Raw genomic sequence first — 12774 nt, 5'->3', positions numbered from 1 at the left:
TTTACCGTTAAATTATAAGCGTAGCTTGGTTATGTTTTCTCTGTCTTTCTGTCTGCCGAGTGGTTTTATCGAGTAGAAATCGTATTTGGTACACCTTCGATAGCTCAGTTGGTAGAGCGGAGGACTGTAGAGTGTGTTAAGACATCCTTAGGTCGCTGATTCGAATCCGGCTCGAAGGAGTTTTTTGATATGTGGATTTAAAGCCCAACGAGGTCTTCTGATTATAGATGTCCTTGTAACTTATATTTACCGTTAAATTATGAGCGTAGCTTGGTTATGTTTTCTTTATCTTCTGTTTGCGGAGTGGATAATTGGACTAGAAGTCGCAATTGCTATACTTTCCATAGCTTAGTTGGTAGAGCGGATGACTTTAGAGTGTGGTAAGATATCGTTAGGTCGATGGTTCGAATCCGGCTCCAAGGAGTTTTTTGATATGTGGATTTAAACCGCAGCGAGGCCTTCCGATTATAGTTGTCCTTGTAACTTATATTTACCGTTAAATTATTATTATTATTATCTGGATTTAAACCCCAAAGAGGCCTTACGATTATAAATGAATGAAGGGGTAGTTTCTAAAGAAACTGTGGTGCTGCGTCGGTGGGGAAGTAGTATACAAAAATTTGGTTTATCAACGGAGTTGATAATGTAAATTGACCACCGTACAGAGATTCTAAAAGCTGACGTTTCGAGCGTTAGCCCTTCGTCAGAGCGAATCGAGGGATTATTGGTTACGTGTACTTTTTATAGTAGAGTAGGAGCTACGCTATTGGTGGTAACATGGCAACGTGAAAAGTAGGAATATATTAGTTAAATGAAACCCTAACGAACGCTTTTCATTTAACTAATATATTCGTACTTTTCACGTTGCCATGTTACCACCAATAGCGTAGCTCCTACTCTACTATAAAAACTACAGGTAACCCATAATCCCTCGATTCGCTCTGACGAAGGGCTAACGCTCGAAACGTCAGCTTTTAGAATCTCTGTACGGTGGTCAATTTACATTATCAACTCCGTTGATAAACCAAATTTTTCCTTACGATTATAGTTTTCCTTATAAATTATATTTATCGTTAAATTATTAGCAGACTTTGGTTATATTTTCCCTGTCTTTCTGTCTGCCAATTGGCTGTTTGAGTAGAAATTGTATTTGGTACACCTTCGATAGCTCAGTTGGTAGAGCGGAGGACTGTAGGGTGTGTTAAGACATCCTTAGGTCGCTGGTTCGAATCCGGCTCGAAGGAGTTTTTTGATATGTGGATTTAAACCCCAGCGAGGCCTTCCGATTATAGTTGTCCTTGTAACTTATATTTACCGTTAAATTATGAGCGTATCTTGGCTATCTTTTCTCTATCTTCCGTCTGCGGAGTGGATAATGGGACTAGAAGTCGCAATTGGTATATACTTTTGATAGCTCAGTTGGTAGAGCGGAGGACTGTAGAGTGTGTTAAGATATCCTTAGGTGGCTGGTTCGAATCCGGCTCTAAGGAGTTTTTTGATCATGTGGATTTAAACCACAACGAGGTCTTACGATTATATGAAGGGGTAGTTTCTAAAGAAACTGTGGTGCTGCGTCGGTGGGGAAGTAGTATACAAAAATTTGGTTTTATCAACGGAGTTGATAATGTAAATTGGCCACCGTACAGAGATTCTTCGGCCTTCCGATTATAGTTGTCCATGAAGGGGTAGTTTCTAAAGAAACTGTGGTGCTGCGTCGGTGGGGAAGTAGTATACAAAAATTTGGTTTTATCAACGGAGTTGATAATGTAAATTGGCCACCGTACAGAGATTCTAGCTTTTAGATAACACCAAATTTTTGTATCTTACGATTATAGTTTTCCTGATAAATTATATTTATCGTTAAACTCTGAGCAGACTTTGGTTATGTTTTCTCTGTCTTTCTGTCTGCCGAGTGGCTGTTTTGAGTAGAAATTGTATCTGGTACACCTTCGATAGCTCAGTTGGTAGAGCGGAGGACTGTAGAGTGTGTTAAGACATCCTTAGGTCGCTGGTTCGAATCCGGCTCGAAAGAGTTTTTTGATATGTGGATCTAAACCCCAACGAGGCCTTTCGATTATCGATGTCCTTGTAACTTACGATTAAAGTTTTCCTGATAAATGATATTTATCGTTAAACTATGAGCATAGCTTGCTTATATTTTCTCTGTCTTTCTGTCTCCCGAGTCGCTGTTTTGAGTAGAAAGCGTATTTGGTACACCTTCGATAGCTCACTTGGTAGAGCGGAGGACTGTAGAGTGTGTTAAGACATCCTTAGGTCGCTGATTCGAATCCGGCTCGAAGGAGTTGTTTGATCATGTGGATTTAAACCCCAACGAGGCCTTCTGATTATAGTTGTCCTTGTAACTTATATTTACCGTGAAATTATGAGCGTATCTTGGTTATGTTTTCTCTATGTTCCGTCTGCGGAGTGGATAATGGGACTAGAATTCGCAATTGGTATACTTTTGATAGCTCACTTGGTAGAGCGGAGAACTGTAGAGTGTGTTAAGATATCCTTAGGTCGATGGTTAGAATCCGGCTCGAAGGAGATTTTTGATCATCCCGATTTAAGCCCCAACGAGGCCTTACGATTATAGTTGTCCTAGTAACTTATATTTACCGTTAAATTATAAGCGTAGCTTGGTTATGTTTTCTCTGTCTTTCTGTCTGCCGAGTGGTTTTATCGAGTAGAAATCGTATTTGGTACACCTTCGATACCTCAGTTGGTAGAGCGGAGGACTGTAGAGTGTGTTAAGACATCCTTAGGTCGCTGATTCGAATCCGGCTCGAAGGAGTTTTTTGATATGTGGATTTAAAGCCCAACGAGGTCTTCTGATTATAGATGTCCTTGTAACTTATATTTACCGTTAAATTATGAGCGTAGCTTGGTTATGTTTTCTTTATCTTCTGTTTGCGGAGTGGATAATTGGACTAGAAGTCGCAATTGCTATACTTTCCATAGCTTAGTTGGTAGAGCGGATGACTTTAGAGTGTGGTAAGATATCGTTAGGTCGATGGTTCGAATCCGGCTCCAAGGAGTTTTTTGATATGTGGATTTAAACCGCAGCGAGGCCTTCCGATTATAGTTGTCCTTGTAACTTATATTTACCGTTAAATTATTATTATTATTATCTGGATTTAAACCCCAAAGAGGCCTTACGATTATAAATGAATGAAGGGGTAGTTTCTAAAGAAACTGTGGTGCTGCGTCGGTGGGGAAGTAGTATACAAAAATTTGGTTTATCAACGGAGTTGATAATGTAAATTGACCACCGTACAGAGATTCTAAAAGCTGACGTTTCGAGCGTTAGCCCTTCGTCAGAGCGAATCGAGGGATTATTGGTTACGTGTACTTTTTATAGTAGAGTAGGAGCTACGCTATTGGTGGTAACATGGCAACGTGAAAAGTAGGAATATATTAGTTAAATGAAACCCTAACGAACGCTTTTCATTTAACTAATATATTCGTACTTTTCACGTTGCCATGTTACCACCAATAGCGTAGCTCCTACTCTACTATAAAAACTACAGGTAACCCATAATCCCTCGATTCGCTCTGACGAAGGGCTAACGCTCGAAACGTCAGCTTTTAGAATCTCTGTACGGTGGTCAATTTACATTATCAACTCCGTTGATAAACCAAATTTTTCCTTACGATTATAGTTTTCCTTATAAATTATATTTATCGTTAAATTATTAGCAGACTTTGGTTATATTTTCCCTGTCTTTCTGTCTGCCAATTGGCTGTTTGAGTAGAAATTGTATTTGGTACACCTTCGATAGCTCAGTTGGTAGAGCGGAGGACTGTAGGGTGTGTTAAGACATCCTTAGGTCGCTGGTTCGAATCCGGCTCGAAGGAGTTTTTTGATATGTGGATTTAAACCCCAGCGAGGCCTTCCGATTATAGTTGTCCTTGTAACTTATATTTACCGTTAAATTATGAGCGTATCTTGGCTATCTTTTCTCTATCTTCCGTCTGCGGAGTGGATAATGGGACTAGAAGTCGCAATTGGTATATACTTTTGATAGCTCAGTTGGTAGAGCGGAGGACTGTAGAGTGTGTTAAGATATCCTTAGGTGGCTGGTTCGAATCCGGCTCTAAGGAGTTTTTTGATCATGTGGATTTAAACCACAACGAGGTCTTACGATTATATGAAGGGGTAGTTTCTAAAGAAACTGTGGTGCTGCGTCGGTGGGGAAGTAGTATACAAAAATTTGGTTTTATCAACGGAGTTGATAATGTAAATTGGCCACCGTACAGAGATTCTTCGGCCTTCCGATTATAGTTGTCCATGAAGGGGTAGTTTCTAAAGAAACTGTGGTGCTGCGTCGGTGGGGAAGTAGTATACAAAAATTTGGTTTTATCAACGGAGTTGATAATGTAAATTGGCCACCGTACAGAGATTCTAGCTTTTAGATAACACCAAATTTTTGTATCTTACGATTATAGTTTTCCTGATAAATTATATTTATCGTTAAACTCTGAGCAGACTTTGGTTATGTTTTCTCTGTCTTTCTGTCTGCCGAGTGGCTGTTTTGAGTAGAAATTGTATCTGGTACACCTTCGATAGCTCAGTTGGTAGAGCGGAGGACTGTAGAGTGTGTTAAGACATCCTTAGGTCGCTGGTTCGAATCCGGCTCGAAAGAGTTTTTTGATATGTGGATCTAAACCCCAACGAGGCCTTTCGATTATCGATGTCCTTGTAACTTACGATTAAAGTTTTCCTGATAAATGATATTTATCGTTAAACTATGAGCATAGCTTGCTTATATTTTCTCTGTCTTTCTGTCTCCCGAGTCGCTGTTTTGAGTAGAAAGCGTATTTGGTACACCTTCGATAGCTCACTTGGTAGAGCGGAGGACTGTAGAGTGTGTTAAGACATCCTTAGGTCGCTGATTCGAATCCGGCTCGAAGGAGTTTTTTGATATGTGGATTTAAACCCCAACGAGGCCTTTCGATTATAGATGTCCTTGTAACTTATGTTTACCGTTAAATTATGAGCGTAGCTTGGTTATGTTTTCTTTGTCTTCTGTTTGCGGAGTGGATAATTGGACTAGAAGTCGCAATTGCTATACTTTTGATAGCTTAGTTGGCAGAGCGGATGACTTTAGAGTGTGGTAAGATATCGTTAGGTCGAACGTTAGAATCCGGCTCGAAGGAGATTTTTGATCATCTGGATTTAAACCCCAAAGAGGCCTTACGATTATAGTTTTCCTTATCAATTATATTGATCGTTAAATTATGAGCAGACTTTGGTTATGTTTTCCCTGTCTTTCTGTCTGCCGAGTCGCTGTTTTGAGTAGAAATTGTATTTGGTACACCTTCGATAGCTCAGTTGGTAGAGCGGAGGACTGTAGAGTGTGTTAAGACATCCTTAGGTCGCTGGTTCGAATCCGGCTCGAAGGAGTTTTTTGATATGTGGATTTAAACCCCAACGAGGCCTTTCGATTATAGATGTCCTTGTAACTTATATTTACCGTTAAATTATGATCGTAGCTTGGTTATGTTTTCTTTGTCGTCTGTTTGCGGAGTGGATAATTGGACTAGAAGTCGCAATTGCTATACTTTCGATAGCTTTGTTGGTAGAGCGGATGACTTTAGAGTGTGGTAAGACATCGTTAGGTCGATGGTTAGAATCCGGCTCGAAGGAGATTTTTGATCATCTGGATTTAAACCCCAACCAGGCCTTAGGATTAAAGTTTTCCTGATAAATTATATTTATCGTTAAACTATGAGCATAGCTTGCTTATATTTTCTCTGTCTTTCTGTCTGCCGAGTGGCTGTTTTTAGTAGAAATCGTATTTGGTACACCTTCGATAGCTCAGTTGGTAGAGCGGAGGACTGTAGAGTGTATTAAGACATCCTTAGGTCGCTGGTTCGAATCCGGCTCGAAGGAGTTTTTTGATATGTGGATCTAAACCCGAACGAGGCCTTTCGATTATCGATGTCCTTGTAACTTACGATTAAAGTTTTCCTGATAAATGATATTTATCGTTAAACTATGAGCATAGCTTGCTTATATTTTCTCTGTCTTTCTGTCTCCCGAGTCGCTGTTTTGAGTAGAAAGCGTATTTGGTACACCTTCGATAGCTCAGTTGGTAGAGCGGAGGACTGTAGAGTGTGTTAAGACATCCTTAGGTCGCTGGTTCGAATCCGGCTCGAAGGAGTTTTTTGATATGTGGATCTAAACCCCAACGAGGCCTTTCGATTATCAATGTCCTTGTAACTTACGATTAAAGTTTTCCTGATAAATGATATTTATCGTTAAACTATGAGCATAGCTTGCTTATATTTTCTCTGTCTTTCTGTCTCCCGAGTCGCTGTTTTGAGTAGAAAGCGTATTTGGTACACCTTCGATAGCTCAGTTGGTAGAGCGGAGGACTGTAGAGTGTGTTAAGACATCCTTAGGTTGCTGATTCGAATCCGGCTCGAAGGAGTTTTTTGATCATGTGGATTTAAACCCCAACGAGGCCTTACGATTATAGTTGTCCTGATAAATTATATTTATCGTTAAACTATGAGCATAGCTTGCTTATATTTTCTCTGTCTTTCTGTCTCCCGAGTCGCTGTTTTGAGTAGAAATCGTATTTGGTACACCTTCGATAGCTCAGTTGGTAGAGCGGAGGACTGTAGAGTGTGTTAAGACATCCTTAGGTCGCTGGTTCGAATCCGGCTCGAAGGAGTTTTTTGATATGTGGATTTAAACCCCAACGAGGCCTTCCGATTATAGTTGTCCATGAAGGGGTAGTTTCTAAAGAAACTTTGGTGCTGCGTCGGTGGGGAAGTAGTATACAAAAATTTGGTTTTATCAACGGAGTTGATAATGTAAATTGGCCACCGTACAGAGATTCTTCGGCCTTCCGATTATAGTTGTCCATGAAGGGGTAGTTTCTAAAGAAACTGTGGTGCTGCGTCGGTGGGGAAGTAGTATACAAAAATTTGGTTTTATCAACGGAGTTGATAATGTAAATTGGCCACCGTACAGAGATTCTAGCTTTTAGATAAAACCAAATTTTTTGTATCTTACGATTATAGTTTTCCTGATAAATTATATTTATCGTTAAACTCTGAGCAGACTTTGGTTATGTTTTCTCTGTCTTTCTGTCTGCCGAGTGGCTGTTTTGAGTAGAAATTGTATCTGGTACACCTTCGATAGCTCAGTTGGTAGAGCGGAGGACTGTAGAGTGTGTTAAGACATCCTTAGGTCGCTGGTTCGAATCCGGCTCGAAAGAGTTTTTTGATATGTGGATCTAAACCCCAACGAGGCCTTTCGATTATCGATGTCCTTGTAACTTACGATTAAAGTTTTCCTGATAAATGATATTTATCGTTAAACTATGAGCATAGCTTGCTTATATTTTCTCTGTCTTTCTGTCTCCCGAGTCGCTGTTTTGAGTAGAAAGCGTATTTGGTACACCTTCGATAGCTCACTTGGTAGAGCGGAGGACTGTAGAGTGTGTTAAGACATCCTTAGGTCGCTGATTCGAATCCGGCTCGAAGGAGTTTTTTGATATGTGGATTTAAACCCCAACGAGGCCTTTCGATTATAGATGTCCTTGTAACTTATGTTTACCGTTAAATTATGAGCGTAGCTTGGTTATGTTTTCTTTGTCTTCTGTTTGCGGAGTGGATAATTGGACTAGAAGTCGCAATTGCTATACTTTTGATAGCTTAGTTGGCAGAGCGGATGACTTTAGAGTGTGGTAAGATATCGTTAGGTCGAACGTTAGAATCCGGCTCGAAGGAGATTTTTGATCATCTGGATTTAAACCCCAAAGAGGCCTTACGATTATAGTTTTCCTTATCAATTATATTGATCGTTAAATTATGAGCAGACTTTGGTTATGTTTTCCCTGTCTTTCTGTCTGCCGAGTCGCTGTTTTGAGTAGAAATTGTATTTGGTACACCTTCGATAGCTCAGTTGGTAGAGCGGAGGACTGTAGAGTGTGTTAAGACATCCTTAGGTCGCTGGTTCGAATCCGGCTCGAAGGAGTTTTTTGATATGTGGATTTAAACCCCAACGAGGCCTTTCGATTATAGATGTCCTTGTAACTTATATTTACCGTTAAATTATGATCGTAGCTTGGTTATGTTTTCTTTGTCGTCTTTTTGCGGAGTGGATAATTGGACTAGAAGTCGCAATTGCTATACTTTCGATAGCTTTGTTGGTAGAGCGGATGACTTTAGAGTGTGGTAAGACATCGTTAGGTCGATGGTTAGAATCCGGCTCGAAGGAGATTTTTGATCATCTGGATTTAAACCCCAACCAGGCCTTAGGATTAAAGTTTTCCTGATAAATTATATTTATCGTTAAACTATGAGCATAGCTTGCTTATATTTTCTCTGTCTTTCTGTCTGCCGAGTGGCTGTTTTTAGTAGAAATCGTATTTGGTACACCTTCGATAGCTCAGTTGGTAGAGCGGAGGACTGTAGAGTGTATTAAGACATCCTTAGGTCGCTGGTTCGAATCCGGCTCGAAGGAGTTTTTTGATATGTGGATCTAAACCCGAACGAGGCCTTTCGATTATCGATGTCCTTGTAACTTACGATTAAAGTTTTCCTGATAAATGATATTTATCGTTAAACTATGAGCATAGCTTGCTTATATTTTCTCTGTCTTTCTGTCTCCCGAGTCGCTGTTTTGAGTAGAAAGCGTATTTGGTACACCTTCGATAGCTCAGTTGGTAGAGCGGAGGACTGTAGAGTGTGTTAAGACATCCTTAGGTCGCTGGTTCGAATCCGGCTCGAAGGAGTTTTTCGATATGTGGATCTAAACCCCAACGAGGCCTTTCGATTATCAATGTCCTTGTAACTTACGATTAAAGTTTTCCTGATAAATGATATTTATCGTTAAACTATGAGCATAGCTTGCTTATATTTTCTCTGTCTTTCTGTCTCCCGAGTCGCTGTTTTGAGTAGAAAGCGTATTTGGTACACCTTCGATAGCTCAGTTGGTAGAGCGGAGGACTGTAGAGTATGTTAAGACATCCTTAGGTTGCTGATTCGAATCCGGCTCGAAGGAGTTTTTTGATCATGTGGATTTAAACCCCAACGAGGCCTTACGATTATAGTTGTCCTGATAAATTATATTTATCGTTAAACTATGAGCATAGCTTGCTTATATTTTCTCTGTCTTTCTGTCTCCCGAGTCGCTGTTTTGAGTAGAAATCGTATTTGGTACACCTTCGATAGCTCAGTTGGTAGAGCGGAGGACTGTAGAGTGTGTTAAGACATCCTTAGGTCGCTGGTTCGAATCCGGCTCGAAGGAGTTTTTTGATATGTGGATTTAAACCCCAACGAGGCCTTCCGATTATAGTTGTCCATGAAGGGGTAGTTTCTAAAGAAACTGTGGTGCTGCGTCGGTGGGGAAGTAGTATACAAAAATTTGGTTTTATCAACGGAGTTGATAATGTAAATTGGCCACCGTACAGAGATTCTTCGGCCTTCCGATTATAGTTGTCCATGAAGGGGTAGTTTCTAAAGAAACTGTGGTGCTGCGTCGGTGGGGAAGTAGTATACAAAAATTTGGTTTTATCAACGGAGTTGATAATGTAAATTGGCCACCGTACAGAGATTCTAGCTTTTAGATAAAACCAAATTTTTGTATCTTACGATTATAGTTTTCCTGATAAATTATATTTATCGTTAAACTCTGAGCAGACTTTGGTTATGTTTTCTCTGTCTTTCTGTCTGCCGAGTGGCTGTTTTGAGTAGAAATTGTATCTGGTACACCTTCGATAGCTCAGTTGGTAGAGCGGAGGACTGTAGAGTGTGTTAAGACATCCTTAGGTCGCTGGTTCGAATCCGGCTCGAAAGAGTTTTTTGATATGTGGATCTAAACCCCAACGAGGCCTTTCGATTATCGATGTCCTTGTAACTTACGATTAAAGTTTTCCTGATAAATGATATTTATCGTTAAACTATGAGCATAGCTTGCTTATATTTTCTCTGTCTTTCTGTATCCCGAGTCGCTGTTTTGAGTAGAAAGCGTATTTGGTACACCTTCGATAGCTCACTTGGTAGAGCGGAGGACTGTAGAGTGTGTTAAGACATCCTTAGGTCGCTGATTCGAATCCGGCTCGAAGGAGTTTTTTGATATGTGGATTTAAACCCCAACGAGGCCTTTCGATTATAGATGTCCTTGTAACTTATGTTTACCGTTAAATTATGAGCGTAGCTTGGTTATGTTTTCTTTGTCTTCTGTTTGCGGAGTGGATAATTGGACTAGAAGTCGCAATTGCTATACTTTTGATAGCTTAGTTGGCAGAGCGGATGACTTTAGAGTGTGGTAAGATATCGTTAGGTCGAACGTTAGAATCCGGCTCGAAGGAGATTTTTGATCATCTGGATTTAAACCCCAAAGAGGCCTTACGATTATAGTTTTCCTTATCAATTATATTGATCGTTAAATTATGAGCAGACTTTGGTTATGTTTTCCCTGTCTTTCTGTCTGCCGAGTCGCTGTTTTGAGTAGAAATTGTATTTGGTACACCTTCGATAGCTCAGTTGGTAGAGCGGAGGACTGTAGAGTGTGTTAAGACATCCTTAGGTCGCTGGTTCGAATCCGGCTCGAAGGAGTTTTTTGATATGTGGATTTAAACCCCAACGAGGCCTTTCGATTATAGATGTCCTTGTAACTTATATTTACCGTTAAATTATGATCGTAGCTTGGTTATGTTTTCTTTGTCGTCTTTTTGCGGAGTGGATAATTGGACTAGAAGTCGCAATTGCTATACTTTCGATAGCTTTGTTGGTAGAGCGGATGACTTTAGAGTGTGGTAAGACATCGTTAGGTCGATGGTTAGAATCCGGCTCGAAGGAGATTTTTGATCATCTGGATTTAAACCCCAACCAGGCCTTAGGATTAAAGTTTTCCTGATAAATTATATTTATCGTTAAACTATGAGCATAGCTTGCTTATATTTTCTCTGTCTTTCTGTCTGCCGAGTGGCTGTTTTTAGTAGAAATCGTATTTGGTACACCTTCGATAGCTCAGTTGGTAGAGCGGAGGACTGTAGAGTGTATTAAGACATCCTTAGGTCGCTGGTTCGAATCCGGCTCGAAGGAGTTTTTTGATATGTGGATCTAAACCCGAACGAGGCCTTTCGATTATCGATGTCCTTGTAACTTACGATTAAAGTTTTCCTGATAAATGATATTTATCGTTAAACTATGAGCATAGCTTGCTTATATTTTCTCTGTCTTTCTGTCTCCCGAGTCGCTGTTTTGAGTAGAAAGCGTATTTGGTACACCTTCGATAGCTCAGTTGGTAGAGCGGAGGACTGTAGAGTGTGTTAAGACATCCTTAGGTCGCTGGTTCGAATCCGGCTCGAAGGAGTTTTTCGATATGTGGATCTAAACCCCAACGAGGCCTTTGGATTATCAATGTCCTTGTAACTTACGATTAAAGTTTTCCTGATAAATGATATTTATCGTTAAACTATGAGCATAGCTTGCTTATATTTTCTCTGTCTTTCTGTCTCCCGAGTCGCTGTTTTGAGTAGAAAGCGTATTTGGTACACCTTCGATAGCTCAGTTGGTAGAGCGGAGGACTGTAGAGTATGTTAAGACATCCTTAGGTTGCTGATTCGAATCCGGCTCGAAGGAGTTTTTTGATCATGTGGATTTAAACCCCAACGAGGCCTTACGATTATAGTTGTCCTGATAAATTATATTTATCGTTAAACTATGAGCATAGCTTGCTTATATTTTCTCTGTCTTTCTGTCTCCCGAGTCGCTGTTTTGAGTAGAAATCGTATTTGGTACACCTTCGATAGCTCAGTTGGTAGAGCGGAGGACTGTAGAGTGTGTTAAGACATCCTTAGGTCGCTGGTTCGAATCCGGCTCGAAGGAGTTTTTTGATATGTGGATTTAAACCCCAACGAGGCCTTCCGATTATAGTTGTCCATGAAGGGGTAGTTTCTAAAGAAACTGTGGTGCTGCGTCGGTGGGGAAGTAGTATACAAAAATTTGGTTTTATCAACGGAGTTGATAATGTAAATTGGCCACCGTACAGAGATTCTTCGGCCTTCCGATTATAGTTGTCCATGAAGGGGTAGTTTCTAAAGAAACTGTGGTGCTGCGTCGGTGGGGAAGTAGTATACAAAAATTTGGTTTTATCAACGGAGTTGATAATGTAAATTGGCCACCGTACAGAGATTCTAGCTTTTAGATAAAACCAAATTTTTGTATCTTACGATTATAGTTTTCCTGATAAATTATATTTATCGTTAAACTCTGAGCAGACTTTGGTTATGTTTTCTCTGTCTTTCTGTCTGCCGAGTGGCTGTTTTGAGTAGAAATTGTATCTGGTACACCTTCGATAGCTCAGTTGGTAGAGCGGAGGACTGTAGAGTGTGTTAAGACATCCTTAGGTCGCTGGTTCGAATCCGGCTCGAAAGAGTTTTTTGATATGTGGATCTAAACCCCAACGAGGCCTTTCGATTATCGATGTCCTTGTAACTTACGATTAAAGTTTTCCTGATAAATGATATTTATCGTTAAACTATGAGCATAGCTTGCTTATATTTTCTCTGTCTTTCTGTATCCCGAGTCGCTGTTTTGAGTAGAAAGCGTATTTGGTACACCTTCGATAGCTCACTTGGTAGAGCGGAGGACTGTAGAGTGTGTTAAGACATCCTTAGGTCGCTGATTCGAATCCGGCTCGAAGGAGTTTTTTGATATGTGGATTTAAACCCCAACGAGGCCTTTCGATTATAGATGTCCTTGTAACTTATGTTTACCGTTAAATTATGAGCGTAGCTTGGTTATGTT

At 40.3% G+C, this 12774-nt stretch overlaps 31 non-coding genes across 31 annotated transcripts; all 31 read left to right on the top strand.

Annotated features, from left to right (window-relative positions):
* Positions 1 to 93: 93 nt before the first annotated feature.
* Trnay-gua (transfer RNA tyrosine (anticodon GUA)) lies at positions 94 to 179 on the top strand. Its single transcript is given in 2 exon segments — positions 94 to 130; positions 144 to 179. It is a non-coding gene; the product is annotated as a tRNA-Tyr (tRNA).
* Positions 180 to 1158: 979 nt separating this feature from the next.
* Trnay-gua (transfer RNA tyrosine (anticodon GUA)) lies at positions 1159 to 1244 on the top strand. Its single transcript is given in 2 exon segments — positions 1159 to 1195; positions 1209 to 1244. It is a non-coding gene; the product is annotated as a tRNA-Tyr (tRNA).
* Positions 1245 to 1404: 160 nt separating this feature from the next.
* Positions 1405 to 1490, top strand: Trnay-gua (transfer RNA tyrosine (anticodon GUA)). Its single transcript is given in 2 exon segments — positions 1405 to 1441; positions 1455 to 1490. It is a non-coding gene; the product is annotated as a tRNA-Tyr (tRNA).
* A 456-nt stretch (positions 1491 to 1946) lies between these two features.
* On the top strand, positions 1947 to 2032 carry Trnay-gua (transfer RNA tyrosine (anticodon GUA)). Its single transcript is given in 2 exon segments — positions 1947 to 1983; positions 1997 to 2032. It is a non-coding gene; the product is annotated as a tRNA-Tyr (tRNA).
* Positions 2033 to 2216: 184 nt separating this feature from the next.
* Positions 2217 to 2302, top strand: Trnay-gua (transfer RNA tyrosine (anticodon GUA)). The gene is given in 2 exon segments: positions 2217 to 2253; positions 2267 to 2302. It is a non-coding gene; the product is annotated as a tRNA-Tyr (tRNA).
* Positions 2303 to 2707: 405 nt separating this feature from the next.
* Trnay-gua (transfer RNA tyrosine (anticodon GUA)) lies at positions 2708 to 2793 on the top strand. Its single transcript is given in 2 exon segments — positions 2708 to 2744; positions 2758 to 2793. It is a non-coding gene; the product is annotated as a tRNA-Tyr (tRNA).
* A 979-nt stretch (positions 2794 to 3772) lies between these two features.
* On the top strand, positions 3773 to 3858 carry Trnay-gua (transfer RNA tyrosine (anticodon GUA)). The gene is given in 2 exon segments: positions 3773 to 3809; positions 3823 to 3858. It is a non-coding gene; the product is annotated as a tRNA-Tyr (tRNA).
* Positions 3859 to 4018: 160 nt separating this feature from the next.
* Positions 4019 to 4104, top strand: Trnay-gua (transfer RNA tyrosine (anticodon GUA)). The gene is given in 2 exon segments: positions 4019 to 4055; positions 4069 to 4104. It is a non-coding gene; the product is annotated as a tRNA-Tyr (tRNA).
* Positions 4105 to 4560: 456 nt separating this feature from the next.
* Trnay-gua (transfer RNA tyrosine (anticodon GUA)) lies at positions 4561 to 4646 on the top strand. The gene is given in 2 exon segments: positions 4561 to 4597; positions 4611 to 4646. It is a non-coding gene; the product is annotated as a tRNA-Tyr (tRNA).
* Positions 4647 to 4830: 184 nt separating this feature from the next.
* Trnay-gua (transfer RNA tyrosine (anticodon GUA)) lies at positions 4831 to 4916 on the top strand. Its single transcript is given in 2 exon segments — positions 4831 to 4867; positions 4881 to 4916. It is a non-coding gene; the product is annotated as a tRNA-Tyr (tRNA).
* Positions 4917 to 5320: 404 nt separating this feature from the next.
* Positions 5321 to 5406, top strand: Trnay-gua (transfer RNA tyrosine (anticodon GUA)). Its single transcript is given in 2 exon segments — positions 5321 to 5357; positions 5371 to 5406. It is a non-coding gene; the product is annotated as a tRNA-Tyr (tRNA).
* A 404-nt stretch (positions 5407 to 5810) lies between these two features.
* Trnay-gua (transfer RNA tyrosine (anticodon GUA)) lies at positions 5811 to 5896 on the top strand. Its single transcript is given in 2 exon segments — positions 5811 to 5847; positions 5861 to 5896. It is a non-coding gene; the product is annotated as a tRNA-Tyr (tRNA).
* Positions 5897 to 6080: 184 nt separating this feature from the next.
* On the top strand, positions 6081 to 6166 carry Trnay-gua (transfer RNA tyrosine (anticodon GUA)). The gene is given in 2 exon segments: positions 6081 to 6117; positions 6131 to 6166. It is a non-coding gene; the product is annotated as a tRNA-Tyr (tRNA).
* A 184-nt stretch (positions 6167 to 6350) lies between these two features.
* On the top strand, positions 6351 to 6436 carry Trnay-gua (transfer RNA tyrosine (anticodon GUA)). Its single transcript is given in 2 exon segments — positions 6351 to 6387; positions 6401 to 6436. It is a non-coding gene; the product is annotated as a tRNA-Tyr (tRNA).
* A 160-nt stretch (positions 6437 to 6596) lies between these two features.
* On the top strand, positions 6597 to 6682 carry Trnay-gua (transfer RNA tyrosine (anticodon GUA)). The gene is given in 2 exon segments: positions 6597 to 6633; positions 6647 to 6682. It is a non-coding gene; the product is annotated as a tRNA-Tyr (tRNA).
* A 464-nt stretch (positions 6683 to 7146) lies between these two features.
* Trnay-gua (transfer RNA tyrosine (anticodon GUA)) lies at positions 7147 to 7232 on the top strand. Its single transcript is given in 2 exon segments — positions 7147 to 7183; positions 7197 to 7232. It is a non-coding gene; the product is annotated as a tRNA-Tyr (tRNA).
* A 184-nt stretch (positions 7233 to 7416) lies between these two features.
* On the top strand, positions 7417 to 7502 carry Trnay-gua (transfer RNA tyrosine (anticodon GUA)). The gene is given in 2 exon segments: positions 7417 to 7453; positions 7467 to 7502. It is a non-coding gene; the product is annotated as a tRNA-Tyr (tRNA).
* A 404-nt stretch (positions 7503 to 7906) lies between these two features.
* Trnay-gua (transfer RNA tyrosine (anticodon GUA)) lies at positions 7907 to 7992 on the top strand. Its single transcript is given in 2 exon segments — positions 7907 to 7943; positions 7957 to 7992. It is a non-coding gene; the product is annotated as a tRNA-Tyr (tRNA).
* Positions 7993 to 8396: 404 nt separating this feature from the next.
* Trnay-gua (transfer RNA tyrosine (anticodon GUA)) lies at positions 8397 to 8482 on the top strand. Its single transcript is given in 2 exon segments — positions 8397 to 8433; positions 8447 to 8482. It is a non-coding gene; the product is annotated as a tRNA-Tyr (tRNA).
* Positions 8483 to 8666: 184 nt separating this feature from the next.
* Positions 8667 to 8752, top strand: Trnay-gua (transfer RNA tyrosine (anticodon GUA)). The gene is given in 2 exon segments: positions 8667 to 8703; positions 8717 to 8752. It is a non-coding gene; the product is annotated as a tRNA-Tyr (tRNA).
* A 184-nt stretch (positions 8753 to 8936) lies between these two features.
* Trnay-gua (transfer RNA tyrosine (anticodon GUA)) lies at positions 8937 to 9022 on the top strand. Its single transcript is given in 2 exon segments — positions 8937 to 8973; positions 8987 to 9022. It is a non-coding gene; the product is annotated as a tRNA-Tyr (tRNA).
* Positions 9023 to 9182: 160 nt separating this feature from the next.
* On the top strand, positions 9183 to 9268 carry Trnay-gua (transfer RNA tyrosine (anticodon GUA)). Its single transcript is given in 2 exon segments — positions 9183 to 9219; positions 9233 to 9268. It is a non-coding gene; the product is annotated as a tRNA-Tyr (tRNA).
* Positions 9269 to 9731: 463 nt separating this feature from the next.
* On the top strand, positions 9732 to 9817 carry Trnay-gua (transfer RNA tyrosine (anticodon GUA)). The gene is given in 2 exon segments: positions 9732 to 9768; positions 9782 to 9817. It is a non-coding gene; the product is annotated as a tRNA-Tyr (tRNA).
* A 184-nt stretch (positions 9818 to 10001) lies between these two features.
* Positions 10002 to 10087, top strand: Trnay-gua (transfer RNA tyrosine (anticodon GUA)). The gene is given in 2 exon segments: positions 10002 to 10038; positions 10052 to 10087. It is a non-coding gene; the product is annotated as a tRNA-Tyr (tRNA).
* A 404-nt stretch (positions 10088 to 10491) lies between these two features.
* On the top strand, positions 10492 to 10577 carry Trnay-gua (transfer RNA tyrosine (anticodon GUA)). Its single transcript is given in 2 exon segments — positions 10492 to 10528; positions 10542 to 10577. It is a non-coding gene; the product is annotated as a tRNA-Tyr (tRNA).
* A 404-nt stretch (positions 10578 to 10981) lies between these two features.
* On the top strand, positions 10982 to 11067 carry Trnay-gua (transfer RNA tyrosine (anticodon GUA)). The gene is given in 2 exon segments: positions 10982 to 11018; positions 11032 to 11067. It is a non-coding gene; the product is annotated as a tRNA-Tyr (tRNA).
* Positions 11068 to 11251: 184 nt separating this feature from the next.
* Trnay-gua (transfer RNA tyrosine (anticodon GUA)) lies at positions 11252 to 11337 on the top strand. The gene is given in 2 exon segments: positions 11252 to 11288; positions 11302 to 11337. It is a non-coding gene; the product is annotated as a tRNA-Tyr (tRNA).
* A 184-nt stretch (positions 11338 to 11521) lies between these two features.
* On the top strand, positions 11522 to 11607 carry Trnay-gua (transfer RNA tyrosine (anticodon GUA)). Its single transcript is given in 2 exon segments — positions 11522 to 11558; positions 11572 to 11607. It is a non-coding gene; the product is annotated as a tRNA-Tyr (tRNA).
* A 160-nt stretch (positions 11608 to 11767) lies between these two features.
* Trnay-gua (transfer RNA tyrosine (anticodon GUA)) lies at positions 11768 to 11853 on the top strand. Its single transcript is given in 2 exon segments — positions 11768 to 11804; positions 11818 to 11853. It is a non-coding gene; the product is annotated as a tRNA-Tyr (tRNA).
* A 463-nt stretch (positions 11854 to 12316) lies between these two features.
* On the top strand, positions 12317 to 12402 carry Trnay-gua (transfer RNA tyrosine (anticodon GUA)). The gene is given in 2 exon segments: positions 12317 to 12353; positions 12367 to 12402. It is a non-coding gene; the product is annotated as a tRNA-Tyr (tRNA).
* Positions 12403 to 12586: 184 nt separating this feature from the next.
* Trnay-gua (transfer RNA tyrosine (anticodon GUA)) lies at positions 12587 to 12672 on the top strand. The gene is given in 2 exon segments: positions 12587 to 12623; positions 12637 to 12672. It is a non-coding gene; the product is annotated as a tRNA-Tyr (tRNA).
* Positions 12673 to 12774: the final 102 nt, after the last annotated feature.

This window comes from Montipora foliosa, chromosome 1 (genome assembly GCF_036669935.1).
Source record: "Montipora foliosa isolate CH-2021 chromosome 1, ASM3666993v2, whole genome shotgun sequence".
Classification (NCBI taxonomy): Eukaryota; Metazoa; Cnidaria; class Anthozoa; order Scleractinia; family Acroporidae; genus Montipora; species Montipora foliosa.
This window is presented reverse-complemented; position numbering and strand designations above follow the sequence as displayed.